Genomic DNA, 12,183 nt, shown 5'->3' with positions numbered 1-12,183 from the left:
TATCCACAGCCGAGGCAGCACGTATTTGAAAACCGCCGACCGATCTTCATACTCTGACAAAATCACAGCGATAGCGCCAATACTCTGTTTCCTTAAACCAAATCGCCGTCTTGCGCGGTCCATATCCCCGCGAATACACAACGCACAGCCGGGACACCTATGCCGACCTGTAGCCACCGTCAACCTCTAAAGACATGTGGAGGGTGATCCACAATCGGACACTCACAGCCGAGGCACGACGCGGTCAAAGTAGGTCGCAGGGACCATATTACGCGCGCCATATCTACCCGGAAATAGAACGCACAGCGGGGATACTCATGCCCAGTTGTCAAGCTGGAAGTCCTCTAACCACCCATATAAGATGAATAATAAACGGATACACACAGCCGATGCAGCGCGTGTTTGAAAACCGCCGATCGATCTTCATACTCTGACAAAATCACAGCGAAAAATCCTTAAACCAAATACCCGTTTTGCGCGGTCCATATCTCCGCGAAAACACAACGCACAGCCGGGAACCTCATATCTAATTGTAGTCCAAGTCCACTTCTACAAACCTATCCGAGTGGATCCTGGATGCGAGGTCCACAGCCGAGGCACCACGCGGTCAAAGTAGGTCGCAGGGGCCCTATTACGCGCGCCATATCTACCCGGAAATGGAACGCACAGCGGGGATTCTTATTTTGAATACACGGTCGCGACGTCCTCTAACTACCCATATAAGCAGAATAATAAACGGGTATCCACAGCCGAGGCAGCACGTATTTGAAAACCGCCGACCGATCTTCATACTCTGACAAAATCACAGCGATAGCGCCAATACTCTGTTTCCTTAAACCAAATCGCCGTCTTGCGCGGTCCATATCCCCGCGAATACACAACGCACAGCCGGGACACCTATGCCGACCTGTAGCCACCGTCAACCTCTAAAGACATGTGGAGGGTGATCCACAATCGGACACTCACAGCCGAGGCACGACGCGGTCAAAGTAGGTCGCAGGGACCATATTACGCGCGCCATATCTACCCGGAAATAGAACGCACAGCGGGGATACTCATGCCCAGTTGTCGAGCTGGAAGTCCTCTAACCACCCATATAAGATGAATAATAAACGGATACACACAGCCGATGCAGCGCGTGTTTGAAAACCGCCGATCGATCTTCATACTCTGACAAAATCACAGCGAAAAATCCTTAAACCAAATACCCGTTTTGCGCGGTCCATATCTCCGCGAAAACACAACGCACAGCCGGGAACCTCATATCTAATTGTAGTCCAAGTCCACTTCTACAAACCTATCCGAGTGGATCCTGGATGCGAGGTCCACAGCCGAGGCACCACGCGGTCAAAGTAGGTCGCAGGGGCCCTATTACGCGCGCCATATCTACCCGGAAATGGAACGCACAGCGGGGATTCTTATTTTGAATACACGGTCGCGACGTCCTCTAACTACCCATATAAGCAGAATAATAAACGGGTATCCACAGCCGAGGCAGCACGTATTTGAAAACCGCCGACCGATCTTCATACTCTGACAAAATCACAGCGATAGCGCCAATACTCTGTTTCCTTAAACCAAATCGCCGTCTTGCGCGGTCCATATCCCCGCGAATACACAACGCACAGCCGGGACACCTATGCCGACCTGTAGCCACCGTCAACCTCTAAAGACATGTGGAGGGTGATCCACAATCGGACACTCACAGCCGAGGCACGACGCGGTCAAAGTAGGTCGCAGGGACCATATTACGCGCGCCATATCTACCCGGAAATAGAACGCACAGCGGGGATACTCATGCCCAGTTGTCGAGCTGGAAGTCCTCTAACCACCCATATAAGATGAATAATAAACGGATACACACAGCCGATGCAGCGCGTGTTTGAAAACCGCCGATCGATCTTCATACTCTGACAAAATCACAGCGAAAAATCCTTAAACCAAATACCCGTTTTGCGCGGTCCATATCTCCGCGAAAACACAACGCACAGCCGGGAACCTCATATCTAATTGTAGTCCAAGTCCACTTCTACAAACCTCACCGAGTGGATCCTGGATGCGAGGTCCACAGCCGAGGCACCACGCGGTCAAAGTAGGTCGCAGGGGCCCTATTACGCGCGCCATATCTACCCGGAAATGGAACGCACAGCGGGGATTCTTATTTTGAATACACGGTCGCGACGTCCTCTAACTACCCATATAAGCAGAATAATAAACGGGTATCCACAGCCGAGGCAGCACGTATTTGAAAACCGCCGACCGATCTTCATACTCTGACAAAATCACAGCGATAGCGCCAATACTCTGTTTCCTTAAACCAAATCGCCGTCTTGCGCGGTCCATATCCCCGCGAATACACAACGCACAGCCGGGACACCTATGCCGACCTGTAGCCACCGTCAACCTCTAAAGACATGTGGAGGGTGATCCACAATCGGACACTCACAGCCGAGGCACGACGCGGTCAAAGTAGGTCGCAGGGACCATATTACGCGCGCCATATCTACCCGGAAATAGAACGCACAGCGGGGATACTCATGCCCAGTTGTCAAGCTGGAAGTCCTCTAACCACCCATATAAGATGAATAATAAACGGATACACACAGCCGATGCAGCGCGTGTTTGAAAACCGCCGATCGATCTTCATACTCTGACAAAATCACAGCGAAAAATCCTTAAACCAAATACCCGTTTTGCGCGGTCCATATCTCCGCGAAAACACAACGCACAGCCGGGAACCTCATATCTAATTGTAGTCCAAGTCCACTTCTACAAACCTATCCGAGTGGATCCTGGATGCGAGGTCCACAGCCGAGGCACCACGCGGTCAAAGTAGGTCGCAGGGGCCCTATTACGCGCGCCATATCTACCCGGAAATGGAACGCACAGCGGGGATTCTTATTTTGAATACACGGTCGCGACGTCCTCTAACTACCCATATAAGCAGAATAATAAACGGGTATCCATAGCCGAGGCAGCACGTATTTGAAAACCGCCGACCGATCTTCATACTCTGACAAAATCACAGCGATAGCGCCAATACTCTGTTTCCTTAAACCAAATCGCCGTCTTGCGCGGTCCATATCCCCGCGAATACACAACGCACAGCCGGGACACCTATGCCGACCTGTAGCCACCGTCAACCTCTAAAGACATGTGGAGGGTGATCCACAATCGGACACTCACAGCCGAGGCACGACGCGGTCAAAGTAGGTCGCAGGGACCATATTACGCGCGCCATATCTACCCGGAAATAGAACGCACAGCGGGGATACTCATGCCCAGTTGTCAAGCTGGAAGTCCTCTAACCACCCATATAAGATGAATAATAAACGGATACACACAGCCGATGCAGCGCGTGTTTGAAAACCGCCGATCGATCTTCATACTCTGACAAAATCACAGCGAAAAATCCTTAAACCAAATACCCGTTTTGCGCGGTCCATATCTCCGCGAAAACACAACGCACAGCCGGGAACCTCATATCTAATTGTAGTCCAAGTCCACTTCTACAAACCTATCCGAGTGGATCCTGGATGCGAGGTCCACAGCCGAGGCACCACGCGGTCAAAGTAGGTCGCAGGGGCCCTATTACGCGCGCCATATCTACCCGGAAATGGAACGCACAGCGGGGATTCTTATTTTGAATACACGGTCGCGACGTCCTCTAACTACCCATATAAGCAGAATAATAAACGGGTATCCACAGCCGAGGCAGCACGTATTTGAAAACCGCCGACCGATCTTCATACTCTGACAAAATCACAGCGATAGCGCCAATACTCTGTTTCCTTAAACCAAATCGCCGTCTTGCGCGGTCCATATCCCCGCGAATACACAACGCACAGCCGGGACACCTATGCCGACCTGTAGCCACCGTCAACCTCTAAAGACATGTGGAGGGTGATCCACAATCGGACACTCACAGCCGAGGCACGACGCGGTCAAAGTAGGTCGCAGGGACCATATTACGCGCGCCATATCTACCCGGAAATAGAACGCACAGCGGGGATACTCATGCCCAGTTGTCGAGCTGGAAGTCCTCTAACCACCCATATAAGATGAATAATAAACGGATACACACAGCCGATGCAGCGCGTGTTTGAAAACCGCCGATCGATCTTCATACTCTGACAAAATCACAGCGAAAAATCCTTAAACCAAATACCCGTTTTGCGCGGTCCATATCTCCGCGAAAACACAACGCACAGCCGGGAACCTCATATCTAATTGTAGTCCAAGTCCACTTCTACAAACCTCACCGAGTGGATCCTGGATGCGAGGTCCACAGCCGAGGCACCACGCGGTCAAAGTAGGTCGCAGGGGCCCTATTACGCGCGCCATATCTACCCGGAAATGGAACGCACAGCGGGGATTCTTATTTTGAATACACGGTCGCGACGTCCTCTAACTACCCATATAAGCAGAATAATAAACGGGTATCCACAGCCGAGGCAGCACGTATTTGAAAACCGCCGACCGATCTTCATACTCTGACAAAATCACAGCGATAGCGCCAATACTCTGTTTCCTTAAACCAAATCGCCGTCTTGCGCGGTCCATATCCCCGCGAATACACAACGCACAGCCGGGACACCTATGCCGACCTGTAGCCACCGTCAACCTCTAAAGACATGTGGAGGGTGATCCACAATCGGACACTCACAGCCGAGGCACGACGCGGTCAAAGTAGGTCGCAGGGACCATATTACGCGCGCCATATCTACCCGGAAATAGAACGCACAGCGGGGATACTCATGCCCAGTTGTCAAGCTGGAAGTCCTCTAACCACCCATATAAGATGAATAATAAACGGATACACACAGCCGATGCAGCGCGTGTTTGAAAACCGCCGATCGATCTTCATACTCTGACAAAATCACAGCGAAAAATCCTTAAACCAAATACCCGTTTTGCGCGGTCCATATCTCCGCGAAAACACAACGCACAGCCGGGAACCTCATATCTAATTGTAGTCCAAGTCCACTTCTACAAACCTATCCGAGTGGATCCTGGATGCGAGGTCCACAGCCGAGGCACCACGCGGTCAAAGTAGGTCGCAGGGGCCCTATTACGCGCGCCATATCTACCCGGAAATGGAACGCACAGCGGGGATTCTTATTTTGAATACACGGTCGCGACGTCCTCTAACTACCCATATAAGCAGAATAATAAACGGGTATCCACAGCCGAGGCAGCACGTATTTGAAAACCGCCGACCGATCTTCATACTCTGACAAAATCACAGCGATAGCGCCAATACTCTGTTTCCTTAAACCAAATCGCCGTCTTGCGCGGTCCATATCCCCGCGAATACACAACGCACAGCCGGGACACCTATGCCGACCTGTAGCCACCGTCAACCTCTAAAGACATGTGGAGGGTGATCCACAATCGGACACTCACAGCCGAGGCACGACGCGGTCAAAGTAGGTCGCAGGGACCATATTACGCGCGCCATATCTACCCGGAAATAGAACGCACAGCGGGGATACTCATGCCCAGTTGTCGAGCTGGAAGTCCTCTAACCACCCATATAAGATGAATAATAAACGGATACACACAGCCGATGCAGCGCGTGTTTGAAAACCGCCGATCGATCTTCATACTCTGACAAAATCACAGCGAAAAATCCTTAAACCAAATACCCGTTTTGCGCGGTCCATATCTCCGCGAAAACACAACGCACAGCCGGGAACCTCATATCTAATTGTAGTCCAAGTCCACTTCTACAAACCTATCCGAGTGGATCCTGGATGCGAGGTCCACAGCCGAGGCACCACGCGGTCAAAGTAGGTCGCAGGGGCCCTATTACGCGCGCCATATCTACCCGGAAATGGAACGCACAGCGGGGATTCTTATTTTGAATACACGGTCGCGACGTCCTCTAACTACCCATATAAGCAGAATAATAAACGGGTATCCACAGCCGAGGCAGCACGTATTTGAAAACCGCCGACCGATCTTCATACTCTGACAAAATCACAGCGATAGCGCCAATACTCTGTTTCCTTAAACCAAATCGCCGTCTTGCGCGGTCCATATCCCCGCGAATACACAACGCACAGCCGGGACACCTATGCCGACCTGTAGCCACCGTCAACCTCTAAAGACATGTGGAGGGTGATCCACAATCGGACACTCACAGCCGAGGCACGACGCGGTCAAAGTAGGTCGCAGGGACCATATTACGCGCGCCATATCTACCCGGAAATAGAACGCACAGCGGGGATACTCATGCCCAGTTGTCGAGCTGGAAGTCCTCTAACCACCCATATAAGATGAATAATAAACGGATACACACAGCCGATGCAGCGCGTGTTTGAAAACCGCCGATCGATCTTCATACTCTGACAAAATCACAGCGAAAAATCCTTAAACCAAATACCCGTTTTGCGCGGTCCATATCTCCGCGAAAACACAACGCACAGCCGGGAACCTCATATCTAATTGTAGTCCAAGTCCACTTCTACAAACCTATCCGAGTGGATCCTGGATGCGAGGTCCACAGCCGAGGCACCACGCGGTCAAAGTAGGTCGCAGGGGCCCTATTACGCGCGCCATATCTACCCGGAAATGGAACGCACAGCGGGGATTCTTATTTTGAATACACGGTCGCGACGTCCTCTAACTACCCATATAAGCAGAATAATAAACGGGTATCCACAGCCGAGGCAGCACGTATTTGAAAACCGCCGACCGATCTTCATACTCTGACAAAATCACAGCGATAGCGCCAATACTCTGTTTCCTTAAACCAAATCGCCGTCTTGCGCGGTCCATATCCCCGCGAATACACAACGCACAGCCGGGACACCTATGCCGACCTGTAGCCACCGTCAACCTCTAAAGACATGTGGAGGGTGATCCACAATCGGACACTCACAGCCGAGGCACGACGCGGTCAAAGTAGGTCGCAGGGACCATATTACGCGCGCCATATCTACCCGGAAATAGAACGCACAGCGGGGATACTCATGCCCAGTTGTCAAGCTGGAAGTCCTCTAACCACCCATATAAGATGAATAATAAACGGATACACACAGCCGATGCAGCGCGTGTTTGAAAACCGCCGATCGATCTTCATACTCTGACAAAATCACAGCGAAAAATCCTTAAACCAAATACCCGTTTTGCGCGGTCCATATCTCCGCGAAAACACAACGCACAGCCGGGAACCTCATATCTAATTGTAGTCCAAGTCCACTTCTACAAACCTATCCGAGTGGATCCTGGATGCGAGGTCCACAGCCGAGGCACCACGCGGTCAAAGTAGGTCGCAGGGGCCCTATTACGCGCGCCATATCTACCCGGAAATGGAACGCACAGCGGGGATTCTTATTTTGAATACACGGTCGCGACGTCCTCTAACTACCCATATAAGCAGAATAATAAACGGGTATCCACAGCCGAGGCAGCACGTATTTGAAAACCGCCGACCGATCTTCATACTCTGACAAAATCACAGCGATAGCGCCAATACTCTGTTTCCTTAAACCAAATCGCCGTCTTGCGCGGTCCATATCCCCGCGAATACACAACGCACAGCCGGGACACCTATGCCGACCTGTAGCCACCGTCAACCTCTAAAGACATGTGGAGGGTGATCCACAATCGGACACTCACAGCCGAGGCACGACGCGGTCAAAGTAGGTCGCAGGGACCATATTACGCGCGCCATATCTACCCGGAAATAGAACGCACAGCGGGGATACTCATGCCCAGTTGTCGAGCTGGAAGTCCTCTAACCACCCATATAAGATGAATAATAAACGGATACACACAGCCGATGCAGCGCGTGTTTGAAAACCGCCGATCGATCTTCATACTCTGACAAAATCACAGCGAAAAATCCTTAAACCAAATACCCGTTTTGCGCGGTCCATATCTCCGCGAAAACACAACGCACAGCCGGGAACCTCATATCTAATTGTAGTCCAAGTCCACTTCTACAAACCTATCCGAGTGGATCCTGGATGCGAGGTCCACAGCCGAGGCACCACGCGGTCAAAGTAGGTCGCAGGGGCCCTATTACGCGCGCCATATCTACCCGGAAATGGAACGCACAGCGGGGATTCTTATTTTGAATACACGGTCGCGACGTCCTCTAACTACCCATATAAGCAGAATAATAAACGGGTATCCACAGCCGAGGCAGCACGTATTTGAAAACCGCCGACCGATCTTCATACTCTGACAAAATCACAGCGATAGCGCCAATACTCTGTTTCCTTAAACCAAATCGCCGTCTTGCGCGGTCCATATCCCCGCGAATACACAACGCACAGCCGGGACACCTATGCCGACCTGTAGCCACCGTCAACCTCTAAAGACATGTGGAGGGTGATCCACAATCGGACACTCACAGCCGAGGCACGACGCGGTCAAAGTAGGTCGCAGGGACCATATTACGCGCGCCATATCTACCCGGAAATAGAACGCACAGCGGGGATACTCATGCCCAGTTGTCGAGCTGGAAGTCCTCTAACCACCCATATAAGATGAATAATAAACGGATACACACAGCCGATGCAGCGCGTGTTTGAAAACCGCCGATCGATCTTCATACTCTGACAAAATCACAGCGAAAAATCCTTAAACCAAATACCCGTTTTGCGCGGTCCATATCTCCGCGAAAACACAACGCACAGCCGGGAACCTCATATCTAATTGTAGTCCAAGTCCACTTCTACAAACCTATCCGAGTGGATCCTGGATGCGAGGTCCACAGCCGAGGCACCACGCGGTCAAAGTAGGTCGCAGGGGCCCTATTACGCGCGCCATATCTACCCGGAAATGGAACGCACAGCGGGGATTCTTATTTTGAATACACGGTCGCGACGTCCTCTAACTACCCATATAAGCAGAATAATAAACGGGTATCCACAGCCGAGGCAGCACGTATTTGAAAACCGCCGACCGATCTTCATACTCTGACAAAATCACAGCGATAGCGCCAATACTCTGTTTCCTTAAACCAAATCGCCGTCTTGCGCGGTCCATATCCCCGCGAATACACAACGCACAGCCGGGACACCTATGCCGACCTGTAGCCACCGTCAACCTCTAAAGACATGTGGAGGGTGATCCACAATCGGACACTCACAGCCGAGGCACGACGCGGTCAAAGTAGGTCGCAGGGACCATATTACGCGCGCCATATCTACCCGGAAATAGAACGCACAGCGGGGATACTCATGCCCAGTTGTCAAGCTGGAAGTCCTCTAACCACCCATATAAGATGAATAATAAACGGATACACACAGCCGATGCAGCGCGTGTTTGAAAACCGCCGATCGATCTTCATACTCTGACAAAATCACAGCGAAAAATCCTTAAACCAAATACCCGTTTTGCGCGGTCCATATCTCCGCGAAAACACAACGCACAGCCGGGAACCTCATATCTAATTGTAGTCCAAGTCCACTTCTACAAACCTATCCGAGTGGATCCTGGATGCGAGGTCCACAGCCGAGGCACCACGCGGTCAAAGTAGGTCGCAGGGGCCCTATTACGCGCGCCATATCTACCCGGAAATGGAACGCACAGCGGGGATTCTTATTTTGAATACACGGTCGCGACGTCCTCTAACTACCCATATAAGCAGAATAATAAACGGGTATCCACAGCCGAGGCAGCACGTATTTGAAAACCGCCGACCGATCTTCATACTCTGACAAAATCACAGCGATAGCGCCAATACTCTGTTTCCTTAAACCAAATCGCCGTCTTGCGCGGTCCATATCCCCGCGAATACACAACGCACAGCCGGGACACCTATGCCGACCTGTAGCCACCGTCAACCTCTAAAGACATGTGGAGGGTGATCCACAATCGGACACTCACAGCCGAGGCACGACGCGGTCAAAGTAGGTCGCAGGGACCATATTACGCGCGCCATATCTACCCGGAAATAGAACGCACAGCGGGGATACTCATGCCCAGTTGTCGAGCTGGAAGTCCTCTAACCACCCATATAAGATGAATAATAAACGGATACACACAGCCGATGCAGCGCGTGTTTGAAAACCGCCGATCGATCTTCATACTCTGACAAAATCACAGCGAAAAATCCTTAAACCAAATACCCGTTTTGCGCGGTCCATATCTCCGCGAAAACACAACGCACAGCCGGGAACCTCATATCTAATTGTAGTCCAAGTCCACTTCTACAAACCTATCCGAGTGGATCCTGGATGCGAGGTCCACAGCCGAGGCACCACGCGGTCAAAGTAGGTCGCAGGGGCCCTATTACGCGCGCCATATCTACCCGGAAATGGAACGCACAGCGGGGATTCTTATTTTGAATACACGGTCGCGACGTCCTCTAACTACCCATATAAGCAGAATAATAAACGGGTATCCACAGCCGAGGCAGCACGTATTTGAAAACCGCCGACCGATCTTCATACTCTGACAAAATCACAGCGATAGCGCCAATACTCTGTTTCCTTAAACCAAATCGCCGTCTTGCGCGGTCCATATCCCCGCGAATACACAACGCACAGCCGGGACACCTATGCCGACCTGTAGCCACCGTCAACCTCTAAAGACATGTGGAGGGTGATCCACAATCGGACACTCACAGCCGAGGCACGACGCGGTCAAAGTAGGTCGCAGGGACCATATTACGCGCGCCATATCTACCCGGAAATAGAACGCACAGCGGGGATACTCATGCCCAGTTGTCAAGCTGGAAGTCCTCTAACCACCCATATAAGATGAATAATAAACGGATACACACAGCCGATGCAGCGCGTGTTTGAAAACCGCCGATCGATCTTCATACTCTGACAAAATCACAGCGAAAAATCCTTAAACCAAATACCCGTTTTGCGCGGTCCATATCTCCGCGAAAACACAACGCACAGCCGGGACACTTATATCTAACTGTAGTCCAAGTCCCCCTCTACAAATCTATCCGAGTGGATCATGGATGCGAGGTCCACAACCGAGGCACGATGTAGTCAAAGTAGGTCGCAGGGGCCATATTGCGCGGTCCATATCTACCCGGAAATGGAACGCACAGCGGGGATTCTTATACCGAATCCACGGTCCCGACGTCCTCTAACCACCCATATAAGCATAATAATAAACGGATACCCACAGCCGAGGCAGCACGTATTTGAAAAGCGCCGGCCGATCTTCATACTCTGACAAAAAGCGCCGGGCGATCTTCATACTCTGACAAAATCACAGCCGTTTTTATATCGTTTTGCGAGATGGATATCTCCGCGAATACACAACGCACAGCCGGGATACTCATACCTAATTGTATAATACGTCTACCTCTACAAACCTATCCGAGTGGATCCTGGATGCGAGATCCAGAACCAGGATCCATATCGCGCGGGTAAACGGCGGGAGTAACGAGGACTCTCTTAAGGTAGGGGACGTTACTGGGCTGCGCTGCGAAAGACGAGCGCCAAAACTCTGTTTCCTTAAACGGAAGCGCCGTTTTGCGAGGTGGATATCTCCGCGAAAACACCACGCACAGCCGGGACACTTATACCCAATCGTAGACCACGTCCACCTCTACAAACCTATCCGAGTGGATCCTGGATCCGAGACCCACAGCCGAGGCACCACGCGGTCAAAGTAGGTCGCAGTTGCCGTTTTGCGCGCTCCATCTCTCCGCCAAAACACCACGCACAGCCGGGACACTTATACCCTATTGTAGACCCCGACCTCCTCTAACCACCCATACATGCAGAACAATAAACGGATACCCACAGCCGATGCAGCAAGTAGTTCAAAAGCGCCGGCCGATCTTCGTACTCTGACAAAATCACAGCGAAAGACGAGCGCCAATACTCTGTCTCCTTAAACCAAATCGCCGGTTTGCGCGGTGCATATCCCCGCGAATACACAACGCACAGACTCGTCCCCTACGCCGAATAGTAGACCACGTCCACTTCTAAAGACCTGTGGAGGAGGATCCAGGATCGGGCATTCACAGCCGATGCACGACGTGGTCAAAATAGGTCACTGTAGCCATATTGCGCGCTCAATATCTCCGCCAAAACACAACGCACAGTCGGGGTACTTACGCCGAATTGTAGACCTTGACGTCCTCTAACCAGCCATCCATGCACTCCTATAAACGGATAACCACAGCCGATGCAGCAAGTAGTTCAAAAGCGTCGGCCGATCTTCGTACTCTGACAAAATCACAGCGAAAGA

Source organism: Anarhichas minor, unplaced genomic scaffold, assembly GCF_050575085.1.
Source record: "Anarhichas minor isolate MPS153535 unplaced genomic scaffold, ASM5057508v1 ptg000234l, whole genome shotgun sequence".
Taxonomy (NCBI): domain Eukaryota; kingdom Metazoa; phylum Chordata; class Actinopteri; order Perciformes; family Anarhichadidae; genus Anarhichas; species Anarhichas minor.
The sequence above is the reverse complement of the archived record's forward strand: the minus strand, read 5'-3'. Positions refer to the sequence as shown.